The 20,486-nt window shown below is 42.9% G+C and overlaps 1 protein-coding gene across 8 annotated transcripts in view; it reads right to left on the bottom strand.

Moving 5' to 3' along the window:
• ZMIZ1 (zinc finger MIZ-type containing 1) overlaps window positions 1–20,486 on the bottom strand; it is a 466,669-nt gene that overhangs the window by 70,711 nt on the left and 375,472 nt on the right. The window contains exon 1 of one of the 8 annotated variants that reach the window (XM_077453982.1): window positions 7,197–7,376. The exons of 6 other annotated variants lie outside the window; for them this stretch is intronic. The gene's annotated coding sequence lies outside the window, so the exon portion shown is untranslated. Of the gene's footprint in view, window positions 1–6,684; window positions 7,140–7,196; window positions 7,377–20,486 lie in introns of those variants that run through there. One more of the 8 variants, XM_077453983.1, reaches the window with a different exon arrangement.

Below are 20,486 nucleotides of genomic sequence, written 5' to 3'. Positions count from 1 at the left end.
CCAAGGGTGACAGGAAGTGAATAACTTGCACATCCTAATTTAGAAAGCAGCACCACTGTGATACCTTTAGACTTTTGTCTGAAATTACCAGGTAAAGAAACAGGATTTACGAGACGCAGGACAAAACTAGACAGCCACCGTCTGCAAAAGAAATCCCTTTCAAAACTCAAGAAACTGCATGAGAATTAACCTTGCATAGTTCAAAATCCACTTGCTATGCTTGAAATCGGCCGCAATACCTGCAAGTTCGGGACTAGGTATGGCTGCCCTTAGTAATTTTTGGTCCTTAGTTGATTAACCCCTTAAGTAGAGGATTCCTTCATTGAAGAATATCTAGAATCGCTAAAGATTGAACAACCGATAAAATGACTTGCAGGGAATCTCAACAAATTGCCTATGTTTAACTTACAAATTCCAATAATGCCTTGAGGCAAAACAAATCGCGGAGCTGAACGGGTTAAGCCACCTGGCCCATTGATATGCCAATTTGTAAGGCAGTAGAAAGAACTGCAGACAGCCTCTATTCAGCGGGGTCACTTTAAAAGAGGCCAATTTCTAAGAGACAATAATCTCATCACAGTGGGAAAACACAGAACAGCAGGAACTGACCAGTGTAGGGCAGATAGCTGGTGGGGGCAGGGAAGAGACTAACCCCCCCCCTTGTTTTAAACTCTGCTAAAGGATTTTTCACACTCTGGCTGTTGAATTAACTTTTTAAAAAAAACATTTTACTTTACCGATTTTTAAGAAGTCTTCACACAAGTTAAGGACCCTGCTATGCTTTCAGCTGATGCAGACAAGCAAGGGTTAATGACATCATGATGCCAGCGAGGTGACAGAGCAAAATGCTGGAGCCAGAAGTAAGAAGTGGAAACTTTGTCTGTGCGAGCTCCAAACTGTCTGGATTCTAACTCAAGTGAAGTGGAAGCCAAATTCTCTATACGTCATTATCACTGAAAGAAAAAACGCACAAGCCCTTTTCTATTTCGCCTCCCAAAAAAGGGGCCACAACAGTATAGGAAACCGGACAATAAGAAAGTCGTGCGCTTTCACCTACAGTTTACCATTCGTTGCGTTGTCTACAACAAATTAAAAAAATGTGACTGCATACTATGTATCAGCGAGATTACTCGTCCGGACACTACTTTCATTGGGCCTCGTGCACGCCGAACTTAAAAAAAAAAAAAATAGAAGCTGTTTTTTTTTTTTTTAGCCTGTAAAAGCACTTCTATGTAAGCCTATGTGTCTATTCACTCATAGGCATTTACAGGCAAAAGGGAAAAAAAAAAAAACACTAAAAGCTCCAAGCAGAAAAACACAAAATGCGCCTAAAAGCATCTAAGCGTGCATAAACGCTAGATTACAGGGATATGCAATTAGCGGACCTCCAGCTGTTGCAAAACTACAAGTCCCATCATGCCTCTGCCCCTGGGTGTCATGCTTGTGGCTGTCAGAGTCTTGCTATGCCTCATGGGAATTGTAGTTCTGCAACAGCTGGTGGTCCGCTAATTGCATATCCCTGCGCTAGAAGAATATAGCATCTGAGCATTAATGCATTCCAATGGCCAGAATAAATGTATATTCTGCCCAGTAGAATGCATTTACCCTCAAACACTATATGCACATATATACCTGTGCAATACTCAGTTTTTAGAGCCTTTTTTTATGCCGCAATTTCCTGCCGTTCGTTCAGAGAGGCTTTTTCAGATGTCCCGTGTGCATAAGTCCTCAACGTACAGCTCCTGTAAGGTGGACATATACACCATCACATATATCTCTGACAAGGAGAGCTACAACCAATACCAGAAAAAAAAAAGAAAGAAAATAGTCAGACATTATTCGCTGGCCCTGCGAATGGAAAAATGGCACAGCATCAGCGTTATCCCTTTCAGTAGGTGTTGAAGAAAGAAAATGTGAATATTTGGATCACAGCCTTCCTTACAGACTGCTTGATGTTTTACTATCCCTGATTAGTTTGGCAGAGGCCTCGCTAAACTTTTCTGGGCCCAAATGCAAAATGTGAACTAGAGCCCCAAAGGATATGCTTCTTATTAATAAAATCTAACACACACACACACACACACACACACACACACACACACACATACACAACTGGCGCACTCACTACTAGTGCACACAATGGACTTTTCTGGCTGATTAACACATGATGATGACACTTCCATTGGTGCAATGAGGAATATTCACATTGTTACTGATTAAACGGTGATAAAACGGTGAATATTAAATGATTTGATTGGCTTTATTAAGCACAGATTAATGCGGGCTTAGTGCCAGCGCACGTAGTAAACAATTGTTTTCCATTTGCCCTTTTCACACCACAATGCTGCGTTAAGGTGGGTTGCGGTACAGCATGTAACAGCGCTGAAATGTACCGTATCTCGCCCCCAAATCGTCACAGTGCATCTCCCCACTTTGCTGCGGTGCATAGATATGATCAAACGGGAGGTCAAATGCCGTGTACAGGTGTGTGTATAGGTTTGTATATATGTGCCCATTCACACAGTTCCATATGGGGCTGCAAAGTTCCCTGCGTTGAGCGGTACAACTGTAAATCATTAATACAGCCTTTTGGCTGCTACCATCCGACTGCTTCCTAGCAACCAGGGATGCTAGGCAGCAGGGGCCAGTCAGGTGTGCAAGCAGCGTTACAGGCGCTGCTGACTACACATTTTTGATACTGTCGAATGGCCAATAGGACCCCATGTGGGTTGTTTGTACATGTGTAAAGTAGCCCATAGATTATGCCATTGATGATAGGAAAGACTGCCACTTTGGGTGTTTGAACAATTGAGAGTATACATCTTTTTGCTTTAACAGAGCTGAAAAACAGCACAGGCAGAGAGCAAAGGAAATTGTCAGCCAACAAGACTATTGGCATTACAGCAACTGATATATTTATATATATATATATTTTTTTTTAACTCCAACAGATCTAGCAAAACAGCTTTAATGGTATATTTAGCAGAATAAAAGGAAATTTTATCGGTTTTATAAACACTTTAGGCATCTAAAACAGGGCTGTCATTTCACTTATCGTCCATGTGTTTTAGCTGAAGGGAGTAGTTGGGTCCCAACAGGGACAAGCTATGGCAGATGTCAATCACTCGAGTAGCACTGAGGGGCCCCAAGACTTCCCAAGAAAGGCAGACCCAACAGACCTAGAACTGCCCTGTTATAGGTTGCACTGTCCCTCGTGTAACACTACATTTACAAGTGGCTGCAAAGGAGACTCTCCTTTGCAGCCACTGCTGGCTGACCCAGGGGAGGATCACATGACCTGACCAGAGTGGACTGGAAATATTAAGTATATACGTCCTTTTTATTTTTTTTACATAGGTTAGTCAGCATAGGAGTCGGGAGGGAGGAGGAGACATTTTTAAGATTGGGTCATTTGGCTGGAATCCTACTTTAAAGTGCTACTAAACCCAATAGCAAAGATTTATTATATTCCAGTGTACCAATTCTTAGATGTAATGGGTGCATTACATTCCCTTTTAGGTTTTCTTTACGCTATTTTCATCTGGTGATCCAGCCAGCAAGTCTGTTGTATTTCAAAAGCACAAGCTCTCCAGCAGAATGCATCAGTTTACATGGATGAAACAAACCATGTAACACTGACAGGGGTAACTAAAACGATCTGCTTTTATTTATTCACGTAAAACCTTTATCCCAAAAGGAAAAAAAAACTGTTTTCTGTAACTGACTATAAAGCGTAAGTTGGAGTTTGGCTTCAGTTCGTTAGTATTTGAATCCGCTAACACATTTAACACTACCCTCCCCCCAGATTGGCAATGCTGCTGTGCCTCCCATGCTTATTCCTCCAGAGTTGTATCTCATCAATACAGCAGGTGTGTTACAGGCCAGATCACCAAGGGAAAACAGAGGGAAAAACCAAAAGAAAACTGATGCAGTCACCACTTCTAATGATAGGTAAGCCTCAATATGATACATTTTAGGCTTTGGGGTTAATAACGCTTTAATTTTGATTTCATGTAAACCAGTGTCTTAGTTCTAATCTTTTGAGGTCGATGACATTTACTAGCCCCTTCCCCCGCTCTCCATCCTGAAACATCCCCCACAGCAGCTGGGAGGAGAGGAGGAACGCCAGCAGGCGGGGGGGGGGGGGGGGGGCAGTAGGGGGAATCGGCACCGCACATAGTGATCCCCCTGCGCACACCTATGTGTATACTATCAGGAAACGATTGGGTCATCCAAATGTTCCTTATTTTAGCACCAGCTGAACGTCAATCAGTGTATAGTCAGCTGTAGTAACATTGCAAAGTCCCACAAATACCTGTTGATCCCACCAGTGAAGTCCACCTAATGCAGCTTTCTCTAATGCATGGCTCTTCAAACTATGGCCCTAAGGTTGTTCAGGAACTACAATTCCCATCATGCCTAGTCATGTCTGTGAATGTCACAGTTTTGCAATGCCTCCTGGGATGTGTAGTTCCGCAACAGCTGGAGGGCCGTAGTTTGAGGATCCCTGCAAATACATCAGTGGCAACAATGCTGCTCCGCTCCTAAATTCAGAGCAGAGTTTCCACTCCCCTGTGGGCTGGGCCTGTGTGCACTACAGTGGGATGGGGAAAAAAAGCTGCAGGGGTCATGGCAATTAGCAATGTCACTGCCCATTCAGAATCCCTCCCATTGTGAGTTGTAATGTCAGGAAGGGGGAGCATGTGAGATACAGATGAAGATGTTTTTGGATCAGTCGGGGTCGGTAAAGGAAGTTTCTGTTTTACTTTATAAGGCTTGTACATAACATATTAGCTGGAGATGTTACTTGTTTAGATTGTCATACAGGAGCACTGCATGGGGCTAGATGATCAGCAAATTCTCAAGTGACTTGAAGTCAGATCTCCAGATCAGCATAAAGTTCCAAAAGTATTGAAGCCATGAGGTATGCATGACAGCCAGGGAACGTGCATTTTCAGATGAGATCAGCAATAGCAGCCTTATTATTCTCTAAGTACAGGTTTCCTTTATGCAAGGCCTTCTATACATGAAACTCCCACTAGCACCTTTAGCATGATAATCACACATGGTAGTGCAAGTGCAACCATCTAGCCCAGTGATTCTCAACCAGGGTTCCGTAGAACCATAGGGTTCCTCCAGAGGTTGCTAGGGGTTCCTTCAGCATTGGGCAATTTCTACCTCTCAGATAAGTTCCCACTGACACCATTGATCTTTTTAGCTATCTGTAAGGAGGTAATTCTTCCCAATGACCACAAGTGTAAGGACCATTCTTCCCACTGACCATCACACTAATATATCATGAGTTGTAGATTTCTAATTTTTAGCAGGGGGTTCCCCTGAGACCGGAGAACTATTTCAAGGGTTCCTCTGTGTTGAAAAGGTTGAGAAAGGCTGATCTAGCCAAAGTACCTACAGCTAGAAGTAACAATAATAATAATAATAATATATACATGTAAAACAAAAACATTATTGAAAGAGGATATTCTCCATTTACTTTCTGTTTTCAAAACTGGCCAAACACACACTTTACCAAAACAGTAAACATAAACATTTCTAAGTAGCATTGCTATGAATCCCTCGACAAGTCCGGCATCTATCAGAGTGGAGATCCAGGAAGCTGCAGCCCAGAAGGTGGTCCTTCTCTCTCTCCAGTGATATCTATGAATTGTCACTTCATGTAACTGCAGCATCCGGATACAGACTCTCCACCAATAGCAGCCGTGCCTTGTACGTCAATGGAAACTCATTTATCTTTCCAATTCCCATTCCCCAGCACACAGAAGATCACACACTATTCCCAGGAAGATGCAGAAGCCCTTGTCAGCATTTCTAAGATAAAAAGTCGCAAAAAGCCAACTCAAGCCCCAAAAAATATCGGAATATATGAAAGTCTCCCCAATTCTGGGGATTCAGCGAGCCCCACAAAGACCAGTGACCGTTTACTAACTTCAAGGCGGAAGAACCAGAAGTAAACCAATAACAAAGCTTGGTAAACTTCACAAACATGCACAGGACATACAAGCAGTACCGTAATGTCTTAAATGGGGTTAAAATAAAAGCAAAGCAAAAAGTAAAATAATTTACATGCCTTCCCCATCAAAAATAAAGACTGGTGAGCAGTCATAGAGATAGGCTGTATTGCCCGGAATTTTGTTTTGTTATTATGCTTGAGATGGGAAGGTGGAAAAGGAACATATGGGGACCACTTATGACTGTTGTGATACTAAATAGCACTTGTCCTCTCCGTAACACCTTGATGACCACAGAGGCCTGCTAGGTGCTGCAGTCTCTACTGCTAAGGATGACGGGACCGCCTTTCCAAACCCCTTACCATAGCATCATGACACCGTGCTGTATAGGCTGTATTGCCCGGAATTTTGTTTTGTTATTATGCTTGAGATGGGAAGGTGGAAAAGGAACATATGGGGACCACTTATGACTGTTGTGATACTAAATAGCACTTGTCCTCTCCGTAACACCTTGATGACCACAGAGGCCTGCTAGGTGCTGCAGTCTCTACTGCTAAGGATGACGGGACCGCCTTTCCAAACCCCTTACCATAGCATCATGACACCGTGCACTGCATCTCTCCACCCACAATAAGCCAGTCAATACCCAACTGATTGAAAAGTCCTCTCCACCTCACACCCCCTCCTCTTTACCCCTAAGAAGAAAGCCACTTACCCACAAGTTCATTCCAACCAGTCCTCCCCCTAGCCCTCCGCTTCTTCTGTGGCACAGGGGGACCACATAGGTCTCAAAGCACTTCCAGGCAACGCCGAACAAAAGCCAGGCTGACTCAAGTCTTTAATTTCAGCAGCACAAGCCGGTCTGTAGCCACCACCATCACCACCACCACCATGCTGTCCCTCTCCCTCCCCTCTAAGGACACCCTGCTCTCTTCCTCTCTTCTGCCTGTCCAGCTACTGCACAACACTCATCAATTATTAATTGCTTGTCTCCAGATTTCCAGGCAAAACCAATAACAGATGGGCTCCCTGCTAATGGCTCAGTGTGTAGCAGCCAACTGGCTGTGTGTGTGTTTGCAGCCTCCAGAGACAATGAGAAGAATCAGGTTAAGCCTCCTAACTTCACACATGCCCAGGCAGACACAATGTAGTCCCCCCCAGTGCAGCACTGCAGTCTGAGCCCCGGCCAGGGGGAACAAGAAGGATCTCAACAGGGTTTTGTCTCACCTCAGCACCATGCGGCAGGAATTCTCAAGCCTTTCCTTTCCACACTCTGTGTCTAGAGAGCTTTGCTGTTTTCTGTTACACACATTCACCATGCACACACACACACACACACATACATACACACACATACACACATTCACACTCAGGCAGCCTCAGTCATTTGCCAGAAGGCAGAGAGGAGAGACAGAGGAGGAGGAGGGGGGTGTAGTGGGAGAGAAAGGGAGGAAAAAAAACCCAAGCAGCAGCTCACATTACAAAACTTACACCGAGGGGAGGTGCTAGGCACTATCCTTTAACCCTTTCACCAGCACAGGCCACTATGGGCGCGGGGCGAACACAGCCCACCGCACTTAGGAGACAAGATTCAACAGCAAAATACATGACACCACTGATAGAAAAAATTGAAATGTGGGGTGTCTGACAAGCCCTCCCTTCTATTTCACACACTCCTCCCTGAACTTAGGATACCGCTGACTGCCATTCAAGACATGATGGCACAGACCACACTCATTCACTACAAATGCTTTTCTTTGCTCCCTCTGCAGCCAGATAGTCTGGGAAAAGGGCATGCAAATGAGGCCAGCTGCACAATGCCCGACATACACTGTGCTCAAAGTACACGGAGCAAAACATATGCCATGATAAAAGGTGCCCACAGCTTCTGTATGCAGTGCCAGTGCAATCACAGTGAAACACCAGACATTAGGAATAAGCAGCCAGTGACCTAGAGCAGCCTTTTTTAACTGGGGTGCCTTGAGGTTTCTTCAAGGGTGCCTTGGCATAATGCTGAAAAATTGTCCATAAATTGTATACAAGCTGGCGTGTGGATGAAGGCTGCCATTTAGTTACACTAAGCCACAGGTTTTCATTGTGCACCATTACAACCTTCTAGCTGCCAGCATCTTAATGACCAATGACATCATCAGTCAATAAGGAGGATGTCAGTCACCTGCATAGCATCCTTGTTTGGCCCTCCCCTGCCCCTCTCCATCAGCATTGGAGTCACATTATCATGAGTGATGGAGAAAAACTGAGGGAGAAGGGAAACGCTGGAATACAAGACTGTCAATGTTTAAAGGGTGCCTCAAGACTGTCCATAATATTTGAAGGGTGCCTCAAGACTGTCCATAATATTTGAAGGGTGTCTCAAGACTGTCCATAATATTTGAAGGGTGTCTCAAGACTGTCCATAATATTTGAAGGGTGCCTCAAGACTGTCCATAATATTTGAAGGGTTCCTCAAGACTGTCCATAATGTTTAAAGGGTGCCTCAAGACTGTCCATAATATATTTAAAGGGTGCCTCAAGATTGTCAATGTTTAAAGGGTGCCTCAAAATTGTCCATAAATTTGAAAGGGTGCTTTGACTGAAAAAGGTTGAGAAGCACTGATCTGGAGGTCAATACAATTATCAGTTGTGAAGGAAGTGACACCAGTTGTCGCTCACCAATCATCTGTGAGTCAAGTGACAAGGCCAGACTTGATATAGGCTAATCACACTATCAGTATCTTATACCGGTATTTTACAGTAATCTGCAGGTCAAAGAAAGTAAAGGGCCTGTTCACACTAGAATGCTGTGTGGGAAATAGGGTTTCCACCTCGTCTCTTTAAAACTGAACACATATTAATTAAACGAACGGACTTGGCCATACGCAATACTCCAAAAGTCGAACGGATTCTAACCTGATAGAATAAGGAAGTTCATAGCCAGTAGCCAATAGCTGCCCTAACGTTGGTTTTAGTCCGTCGGACTAGCACACAGACAACCGGATTTTTTTGACCGGACTCGAGTCCGTCGGAAAGATTTGAAGCAAGTTTTATTTCTAGGTCCGCTGGACTTTTGGGAAGAAAAAGTCTGCTGGAGCCCACACACGATCGAATTGTCCGACGGATTCCAATCCGCCGGACCAAGTCCGTTGAAAAGTCTGGTTATGTGTACACAGCATTAAATGGAGCAATTCATAAGAGAAAAGGCTGCAGCTGGGACCGATCTGCGCCAGACACTTGTGAACACAGTTAAAAAAGGCAGAGTCATCAGGATTAGTTTGCCGAATCTGTACGACGCATGAACAGACATGGCTCTGTGCAAATGGGCGCATTGTCAGATGGAGCACTGTGATCTCAGCAAGAGAAATATTACTTAACAGGAAAAATATATTTGATGACAGGTCTATTTAAAAGGAAACCTGTGCTAAAAGGAATTTGTAGATTGCTACTGCTTACTAAAACTCGCAGTGATCTGGCTGTTATGCGGATACATTTAGCACCGTCTAGTTGGAGACCCCCAAAACAAGCGTGCAGATAAAGAGATCTAGGTTCACTCAGACTTTACCTACTGTTTGTTCTAGGTCAGGCAACAAGCATTTTCAGAAGGAGCCGGAGGAATGGCAGCTGTCAGTATTATGTTGGATCAGGTAACTTTACATAAGTGTTCCCTTGTTTCATAACTTATCAGGACGAGTCTACACACTGCTGCTGTGTCATGATATGTGATGGTGGAACACAAGTGCTGAGCACACATGGGCACTGGATAGATAATCCATATAAAGTTGTAACTGGAAACTTTTCAGACCAAATATTTCTGGAATAGCCCGATATAGCCTAGGTGCAGATATCGTCATTCCATTCCCCAGATTTGTGTATAAAAATAACCAGAGGGCCAATTCAGCTTCTGAGCCATAAGGAATAAACTGAGAAAACGTTTCTTCCCCGATTTCCTCTGTAATATCGCTCTCTTTGCACCTGAAACTGGCCGTAGATGGTTAGAAAATCTGGCGAAGGATCATCTGAAAATAGAAACGATCTTCCCATGCATTCATTTCACCGATCATCTACATCAGGGGTCTCCAAACTGCGGCCCGATGTGGCCCTTTGCTAGCCTTTATCTGGCCCTTGGGGCACTATTCCTCCTACTAACATCAACAATGGAGCACTATTTCTTCCACCAATACCAATGATGGGATACTACTCCTCCTATTGACCACCAACCCTGAGGCCATGTTTCTTCTCACTGATGCAGGGCCCGGGGCACTTTTTGCCACCCCTGGGCACAATCCGACCCTCCTAACGTCTAAAGGACAATAAACTGGCGCTTTGTTTGAAATGTTTGGAGACCCCGATCTACATATTTTCATTTGTTTTCAACATTTAAGTATCATTGTTTTGTTTGATCCAGGTTAAACTTTTGCACTTGTTTTTGTTGCTCAATTTCACTGCTCATTCATTCAAACAAAATTTTCCAACATGACAGTTCATTTTCTTCCCCTTGATGAATTGTATATCGATTGTCGAATTGAGCACATTAAACATAAAAAAAAAAAATGTAACAATTGTTTGGTCCTCTCAATTTTCTGTTAAATAATCTACCCATCCATGGACAGCTTTGGCCCAGGGGCGGACTGACCATTGGGCCACTCGAGGGCCCCATGCCACTAGGGGGCCCCATCAGGGTTGCCAGCCTCAGTAAAACAAGGGACAGTATGTCAAAAAAATGTGTTTTTTTTTTTTACATCTGTCTTTGAAATGTCCCTTACCGACATCCTTTTGGTCTAAAAATCCCGAGATTATAGCTGCTCCACCTCTCCAGTACCTTCTCAGCCAATAGAAACATGTCTGTGTATACTGTGCGATTGTATACTGTGTGTGTGTGTATACTGTGTGGCCCCATAATCTCTGATTGCCTGGGGGCCCCATAATCTCCTATTGCCCAGGTGCCCCATGAGTTGTCAGTCCACCCCTGCTTTGGCCCCTTTTGCCCCCCTTTCCTTCCTTGCTTACACCTCTGTCCAGAGAGACGGGCTAACCTCCCTTTTTATTTCCCCAGTGAATGAATATGACCAGCAATAGATGGTTATACAAATTGCTTGGGATCGTTGCTCACCAGCAGTATATATGGTGGGTTAATAGTCAAAGGAACGGAATCCCACTCCTTGGAATGACTTGCTCTTTATTGGAGGTGGGGGTGGGAGGTTTACTACATGAATCAGGCCAGATAGAAGCAGAAGCTGCAATTCAATAGGAGCAATGTCAGGCTGAGCCTATACGGCACAGTTCACAAAACCATTCTGCTACTTTGTAAAATAGCAGCACAAACGTTTCTGTGGTTTTTCAAAATAGGGAAGTGTTTGTAAATGTAGAACTTCCTTTACAAATCTAATTTAACAAGTGAGAGAGAGAAAATAAAAGTTCAACAAACCAGAGTAAAGAATTCTAGCAATTAGGACAAAGACGATAAATTATCAGCTTGTCATTTCTCAGCAAATGGTATATGAACCCAGGGAAGACGGATTCCATGTAAAGGTTCTGCAAATACGGCACATCATAATAAAATCATAATAATATCATATTATCTTCAGATCATAATATCTGCACATCATCATAAAATCATAATAATATCTGCAGATCATAATAAAAGTAAAATCTTGATTCATAGTTAAAAACAAGAGGTTGCATGGAGAATATAAATAATTAGATGGAACTGGCAGTAAATGTACATAGGAGCAAGGGGCACTGGAGATAGGACGACCTACACACTTTATAAGCATTGACATCCAATAAAATAGAGGTTATGCTTCAAACCTGGCCTACTCAAGTCTACCATACATGGCAGGAATCGTCCAAACTTCGCACCATGGGTGGTCCTGTTGGCACCATCTGGCTTGACAAACGTTGATGTTTCTATAGATTTTTGACAAAGAAGCAGGGTGGAAAATTGTCAGTTGAATAGTGGCTGAATCCAATCAGATGCAGTCACTGTTAGGGTGTTCTGACAGCTACAGACTGTTAGAATACAACAAATAGCTGGCAGAGGAGATTCCTTCATGCCGATTAGCATGGATAGAGGAATCTATTCAATTGTTCTTCTTCAGCCCCCACTAAATCAATACGTGTATAGCCAGCCTCACATTTAGGGTCCCATTCACACCAGAAATTTAGCATGTTTTGCATGTGCAAAAGTGTGGTCCGGAAAAATGCATCCAACTGCATTCAGTGTGAAAGGACCCTTAAAGCTCTAAGTAACTTAGACCCAGGGGCGGACTGACCATTTGGCCACTCGGGCACTGCCCGAGGGCCCCATGCCACTAGGGGGCCCCATCAGGGTTGCCAGCCTCAGTAAAACCAGGGACAGTATGTAAAAATCTGTGTTTTTTTTTTTTTTACATCTGAAATGTCCCTTACCAACATCCTTTTGGTCTAAAAATCCCGAGATTATAGCTGCCCCACCTCTCCGGTACCTTCTCAGCCAATAGAAACATGTCTGTGTATACTGTGTAATTGTATACTGTGTGTGTGTGTTTGTGTATACTGTGTGGCCCCATAATCTCTGATTGCCTGGGGGCCCCCCAATTCTCCTATTGCCCAGGGGCACCATGAGTTGTCAGTCTGCCCCTGCTTAGACCCCACTAATTTGATAGAACCTCTAATTCCCCATACTCCATCACACCCACACCGCTCCTCAAGGAAAGAAAATTGTCCAAAGTCATCTTAGAATGTTTTGGATCTTGTGCATTCTCTCATGCAGCACACTCGCTATGGATCTCCCTCACATCCATTGTCCTGGAAGCATCCTCTGTGACTGTTTTTCAAAAGCAGACTTAAGACATCTATTCACCCAGGCTTATAGCTACACCTTACAAATCCTCTTCAAAGATTCCAGTGCCAATTTGATAAGCACTTGGAGTACCCAGGGAGAGAAGGGCCATAGAAATACTATAATAATGTAAACAGTTTAATACAGTAACAGCTGAAGAAATATAGAAAAATTCATATAGGCACCGGAAGGGGTACACACATACGTGATATCTATGCTGTAATGTGGTACTTGAAATAATGTTGAGAAATGAGAATTGCTGCCTACATTCAAGAAAACTGCAGATAGAGTAAAGCTGCATAAGTTGGGCTCCCTCTAGTGGAAAAACAAAGAAGGACAACCTTTATATGAACCTAGTTTTTTGACCTGGATGTGTAATGAACAAAAGGTTCAAATTGGTGTACAAGTAAATTAAATCATCCCTGTCAGTCACCTTAAAAAAAAACGTAATGACCGTTTCATACTCAGCTCTTCCATAGCCTGCATCTCCGTCCTTGGCTCTCTCCCAGCAATGAGCCACCACAAGACTTTGCAACATTCACCATTTACAGTACTGTCAGACTGGTGTGTCCCCAGCCGGCCCTTGTGCTTCCATCCTTTGGCACCGATGATACTACAGGTCACAGAAATTATGAGTCGGAATAAAGAATCCCAGACATCGCACACGCCTGCAAGAGTTGGGCTTGTTGGAGGCTGCAGCACATACTGTACAGTAAGTTCACTTACAGTTCACTTAGTCCCCCTGCAAAGTCCCACAACTGCCTGTTGAGCCTGACCGTGAAGTCCACCTAATGCAGATTCCTGTGATGGTGTGGCAACAATGCTGCATTGCTCCTTATTACAGAGCAGAGCTGATTCTCTCATACAGGCTGAGCCTACCTGCAACAGAGTGGGGCAAAAAAAATGTTGCAGGGAGGCATTGCTATCAGCATTTTCACTTCTCATTCACTAGTCTGTAGCTTGACAATTAGCACCTGGCCACACCTAGTCCTGCCACGTGTATTATATTGCAGCTTATCAATCATTACATGTGGCCGCTGCATTGGTTTTCTTTCCCTTTTATTCATCTGGTGATCTGGCCAGTAATGGACTTCTTGTATTAGTGAGATACAACTCTGGAGGAATGATTAAAGGAGGCACAGCAGACAACAGCATTGTCAGTCTGGGGGGGCGGGGTAGTGGTAAAAAATGTATTGGTAGATTTATATACACTAATAAACTGAAGCCAAACTCCAGCGCACACTTTATAATCAGTTACAGCAAACATTTCTTTTCTTTTGGGATAGAGGTTTTGTGTGAATAAATAAAAAGCTGATCATTTTAATCACCCCTGCCAGTGTTAAGTGGTTTGTCTCATCCTTGTAAACTGATTCATTCAACTGGAGAGCCTGTGAAAAAGAACAGACTTGCTGGCTGGATCACCAGATGAAAATAGAAAAAAGCAAGCCTAAAAAAGAAATATAATGCAGCCATCACATCTATGAATTGGTTAGCTGCAATATAATAAAGGTTTGCTTTTGGGTTACATACTGTTCTAAGTTTAGTGGTCTTTAAAAGTTAACCGGCACTTTCCTAGAGGGAGGAAAGAAGGATGTTCATAGACCCTCCTCTCCCATGGTTGCATACACACAACTTTTGTTTCCTCCGTCACGGTACCATCAAACCGCTAGAAAAAAATATTTCTAAGTATGAGGAGCATTTAGCATCAGCAGTCGACTGGACTACTGCAATGCCCTGTACCTGGGTTTGCTTGCTTGTACCATCTACAAGCTGCAGTTGATTCAGAATGCCGCAGCTAGGTTATTGATGGGTGCTGGTCTTCGTGACCACATCACTCCATCTCTTAGAGCCCTGCATTGGCTGCCTGTGAAAGAACGTGTTCTGTTCAAAACGGAATGTCTTGTCCATAAGGCATTACATGGACATGGCCCAGAGTACCTGAAGGAAAAATGTATCAAGTATGTGCCTACCCGATCCTTGAGATCGGCAAACTTGGCCATATTGAAGATTTCAAAATGTAAAAAGAAAACATGCAGAGGGAGAACAAGTGAAGTACAAGGAGCTGAATTTTGGAACTCCTTGCCTCTAAAATTGAGACTTGAGAATGACTTTCTGAAATCTCGAAAAAAAATTGAAAACCAAACTTTTTGTACAAGCTTTTGGAGTCACCTAATTTTAATGGGGTGTAATGGACAGACCCCCAGGTTTTGATTTTGTATGTTGTCATGTTGGTATGTTGGCTCTCCTAAGGTCTCTTAATGTCAATGTCTTTTGTTTTGTGCATTGAGGCCTTCTTAGAACATAACTTATTTGGGACCCAGTGATGTCATTGTGAGGTCTCTGTGCTTCTCTATGCAATACAGTCAGACTATGGCTGCTAGGAGGAGCCTTCAGGGTGCTCTATAGAGCTTCCTGATAACATGTGCCCAGATGTGAAGCCAACTGTCCATGACTGAAAGAACTGAACGCCAATTAACGGTAAGGGCTAGGGATAGTAAGGCTGGGGAGGAAAGACCTAAATGATGCTGGAAATCCAGGCAGAAAATGAGGCAGGCGTTATCTCAGTGGTCATCAACCCTGTCCTCAGGGGCCACTAACAGGCCAGGTTTGCAAGATAGCTGAAATACATCACAGGTGATATCATTTGCTGCTCAGTGATTGCAGTATTCTTGTCTGCATCTCCCCAAGGTAATACATAAAACCTGGCCTGTTAGTGGGCCCTGAGGAAGAGGGTTGATGGCCACTGCGATATCTGACTTTTTGCAGCTTCTAATGCATACGATCAGAAGCTCAAAATGTGCAGCGAAATCGTCTAAAGCAATTTCAATACAGGAGAGGAACCTGTACAACTGTGCAAGGCTGGAATTCAGGTTAAACTCTCTCAGCTTCTTCCCACAATGTAGTGGTGGGAGCCCGAGCAGCCAACTGTTGTCACATGAGAGCAGAGATAGTCCTCAGCCCCATGTAAGCTTTCACCACACTGATGCAGAACTTATGCATAGAACTTTTTACCTTATGCTGGAAGAAAAAAGTGTTACTGAATGGGCAAAGGATGGGTTCACTTTAATGAATTTAGGTATATAAATTGGCTGCAGATGGCTACATACCTATTTTTTTTCAATCAGAAAAGATCTATTGTTCATAAGGCAGAACATCTCCTGCCAAACTCAAGCCTTGTTCTTAATCATAGAGGCCCCTTTATTTTTAATATATATATATATATATATAAAAAAAATATATATATATATATATATATATATATATATATATATATATATATATATATATATATATATATATATATATATATATAAAATGATATCTACCAGTAATATTATATTTTATAAAATTATATCTACCAGTGTGTATATTATATATATATTATACATATATACACACATATTGTACATACACACACAGGGTAAAATACCTATTTGATCCCATGCAGATTTTGTAAGTTTGCCCACTTACAAAGAAATGAAGAGTCTATCATTTTTATTATAGGTGTATTTTAAAATGATAGACACAGAATATCAACCTAAAATACAGAAAAAAAAAAAAAAAAACATGATACAACTGTTATAAATTGAGTTGCAGTTCAGTGAATACAAAGTATTTGATCCCTTACCAACCAACAATAAATCTGGCTCCCACAGTTACAGTATGTGCTCATTAGAATACACAAATTAGTCCTGTCAATTTAACCTATACTCGTAGGTTAAATTGACACTCGTGTATAAAAGATACCTGTCCACGGAATCTTTATTCCATTCAAACCCACCATCATAGGCAAGACCAAAGAGATGTGAAAGGATGTCAGGGACAAGATTGTAGACCTACGCAAGGCTGGAATGGACTACAAGGTCATCAGCAAGAAGCTTGGTGAGGAGGAGACAACTGTTTGAGCGATTAATCACAAATGGAAGAAATACAAAATAACCATCAATCGCCTTCGGTCTGGAGCTCCATTCAAGATTTTGTCTCATGCAGTAAGGATGATCATGAGAAAAGTGAGGGATCAGCCCAGAACTACACAGGAGGTGCTTGTGACTAAGGCAGTTGGGACCACAGTCACCAAACCATCGGTAACACAATACGCCGCCATGGATTGAAATCCTGCAGTGTCCGCAAGGTCTCTCTCCCCCTGCCCCCCTCCCCCGCTTCAAGAAGGCACATGTAGTTTGCCAATGAACAACTAAATGATTCGGAGAAGGATTGGGAGAAAGGGCTGTGGTCAGATGAGACCAAAATTGAGCTCTTTGGCATTAACTCAACTCGCCGTGTTTGGAGGAAGAAAACAAGCTGACTATGACCCTAAGAACACCAGGTGGAAACATTATGCTCTCAATGCGGACTTTGTCACATTGAGGGGCCAATGGACAGCGCCATGTATTGTACAATCTTGGATGAGAACCTTCTTCCCTCAGCCAGAACACTGAAGATGGGTCATGGATGGATCTTCCAGCACGACAATGACCCAAAACATAGAGCCAAGGCAACAAAGAAGTGTCTCAAGAAGAAGCACATCAAGATCATGGAGTGGCCTAACCAGTCTCCAGACCTTAATCCTATAGAAAATGGATGGATGGAGCTGAAACTTTGAGTTTCCAAGCGACAGCCAAGAAACCTTAAGGATTTAGAGCAGATTTGTAAAGAAGAATGGTCCAAAATCCCTCCGGAGATGTGTGCCAACCTGGTAACCAACTACAAGAAACGTTTTACCGTAGTGCAGGGATATGCAATTAGCGGACCTCCAGCTGTTGCAGAACTACAAATCCCATAGCAAGACTGACAGCCACAAGCATGAAACTCAGAAGCAGAGGCATGATGGAACTTGTAGTTTTGCAACAGCTGGAGGTCCGCTAATTGCAGATCCCTGCCTTAGTGCTTGCCAACAAGGGTTTCTTCACCAAGTATTGTAATGTCAAAGTCATCTTTTGCTTGGGGACCAAATACTTATTTTACTCCCTGAACTGCAGTTCAATTTATAACATTTGTATCATGTTTTCTGATGGATTTTTGGTTGATATTCTGTCTCTATTGTTTAAAAAAAAATACACCTATGATAAAAATGATAGACACTTAATATCTTTGTAAGTGGGCAAACTTACAAAATCTGCAGGAGATCAAATAATTATTCTCCCCACTGTATAGATAGAGAAAGATTTAGATGTAATAAAACTATTAAAGACAGAATCTGGATAAGGTATGCACAGTAACCAATTGCCTTCTAACTTCATCTTGCTCAGTGAAGCTTGGAAAATAAAAGCTAAAAGTGATTGGTTGCCATGCACAGCTGCTCCAGTTCTGGTAAACTTGTCGTATTTAGGAAAGTTATCACCAAATATCTGGTTAGGCGAAATATTGTTAAGCGATCTGGTTGCAGTTATTACATTGTTATACCGAATTAATGCGAACCAGGAAAAAATGAAGAGACATTTTCCTTCATCGCAGTCCATTAAAGGAAAGCCAGAGATACAACACACAGAAAACAACCTGAAAATTCTAAACTAGTCAAAGTTATACACACACACACATGATTAAAACACATAATTATGCCCCCCGGAGTCACAGGTGTATGTGGGCATCTGTTGCCGAGAGGCTTGTACAATTGACAGGTTAAAAGAAGCTGTGGTTGTCCCCCACTGTTGAAATGTATTTGGACATCTGGTTACCTGCAGTTAGGGACTGATGACTGGCCCTGGACACCATCTGTCTGCTAGGGCCAATCATCGGCACTTAACCACAAAATGTTCCCATACATGTAGCTCCTGTCCGCCTGTCCTTTGTACAGGCTTATGGGCTGCAGCTGCTTGCATACACCTGTGATTCGAGAAGTAGGAATCAGCAGACTCCTGCCACACGAATGAATGAGACTAGGCAGCCTTATCCTTATAGGCAGCCTTATCCTTCCAACAGTAAAAGTCTTCTCATCAAGATCATCATTTGTGGCTGATTTGGCACCAGGAATTCTGAGGCTGCTCTTTTGCCTGAGCTGACCTTTCCAACTTTGCACCAATTCCACGGTGCTGTGGGATGTGGCAGTGACACCATCTGTGTCATTTAGTGGTCATAGGAAGGAGCGGGCAGTATATGCCTCTGATAAGATGGCGCAAAGTCGTGAGAGGTTCCTGTAAGGCCAGAAGCATGGAGGATGCCTAGGCACTGTGCAAAGGTGATCTGCAGCTTCTGATCAAGGAAGTATATGAGATGGACACATTTTTCTAGTGATTGCTTTGTCACTTCAAAACTGTGATAATGAATCCTGAAAGTAACGGCCATTTTATGGCTCCATGAACATTGGGCTTAAAAAAAAAAACGTCTGTTTTCTTGGGAGTAAAAAAAACACTCATATAGAGCATTTTTTGTACAAAGTCTAGACGAGTTTTTTTTTTTTAAATGGTTTTTCTGCCAGTGAGGTCCAATTAGAAACGCGAACCAAAAGGTTTTTTTTCCTGCTTCTAAACGTTGAACTGAAAATATGCCTGTAATCGTCCTAATGTGCATGGATAGGATAACATTGAGTTTATTCTACAAGCAGAACTCAAAACTCCCGCAGAAGCAACTTTTTGAAGCCAGTTTGAATGCAGCCTCAGGCTGGACTCACAACTATGCATTTTTGGTGCTTATTGCATTTTGCAGATTTGCACTACAGAACGTGTTCCATAGGAAACCATGTTAAATGGACTGCAGTGCAAATCTGCAAAATGCACTAAAAATGCATAGGTGTGAATCCAGCCTAAGGCCTGATTCACACCTATGCATTTTTAGTGCTTTTTGCATTTTGCAGATTTGCCCCACAGTCCATTTACCATGGTTTCCTATGGAACATGCTCTGTAGTGCAAATCTGCAAAATGCACTGAAAATGCATAGGTGTGAACCAGGCCTAAGAGCTTATGCACACTGCATCTAAAAGAAGCTCAAAGAAGCTGCTCCTACAGGCTTTTGAGCTCTCATTTTTTCTGCTTAGAAACTCCCCTCCACGTTCGCTATTGTGTCCATGCACACTATGGCTCTTTCAGGAGTGTACAGGCATATTCTCCCCCCCCCCCCCGCGCACCAAACTAGAGTTTTTGAGAGGCGCTTTCGAGCAAAAAAGATGCCCAAGAATGCACAAAAAAGCGTGATAGTGCAAAAATGCTCAAAGAAGCTTGAAATTGCCACAAACAATAAAAAATAAAAAGGAAAAAAGTGAGCCAAGGGGAAGGTTTGTGAACAAAATGCTTAAGCTCAAAGAAGCGCAACAAAAATGCACCAAAAGGCACAAGCTTCTTAAAGCTTTTAGGCAGAGAAATAAAGTCTCAAAAAGCAGCTTTTTTTTTTTTTATAGCTGAAGTGTGCATGAGCCCTAAAAACTTGTTGAGTAATAGACTCAAGGCCCTTGTACACACGGTCGGACATTCCGACAACAAAATCTGTCGGATTTTGACCGAAACTGGTGTTGCATACACACGGTCGGACAAAGTTGTCGGAAAATCCGATCGTTCGTAACGTGATGACGTTATTTCATTACGACGGGACTACGTTCAGGCTAGTAGCCAATAGCTTTGGTCTAGGGATTTGATCTGAGCATGCGTGGCACTTTGTCCGATCGGAGTTCTCTCATGTTGTCGGAAAATTTTATAGCCCAGCTCTAAAACTTTGTCGGTCGGATATTCCGACGGAAACAGTCCGATGGAGCCCACACACGGTCGGATTA

The sequence above is a fragment of the Lithobates pipiens genome, unplaced genomic scaffold (assembly GCF_037356315.1).
Source record: "Lithobates pipiens isolate NorthernLeopardFrog02 unplaced genomic scaffold, aLitPip1_a1.2 Scaffold_25, whole genome shotgun sequence".
In the NCBI taxonomy this organism is placed as follows: domain Eukaryota; kingdom Metazoa; phylum Chordata; class Amphibia; order Anura; family Ranidae; genus Lithobates; species Lithobates pipiens.
This window is presented reverse-complemented; position numbering and strand designations above follow the sequence as displayed.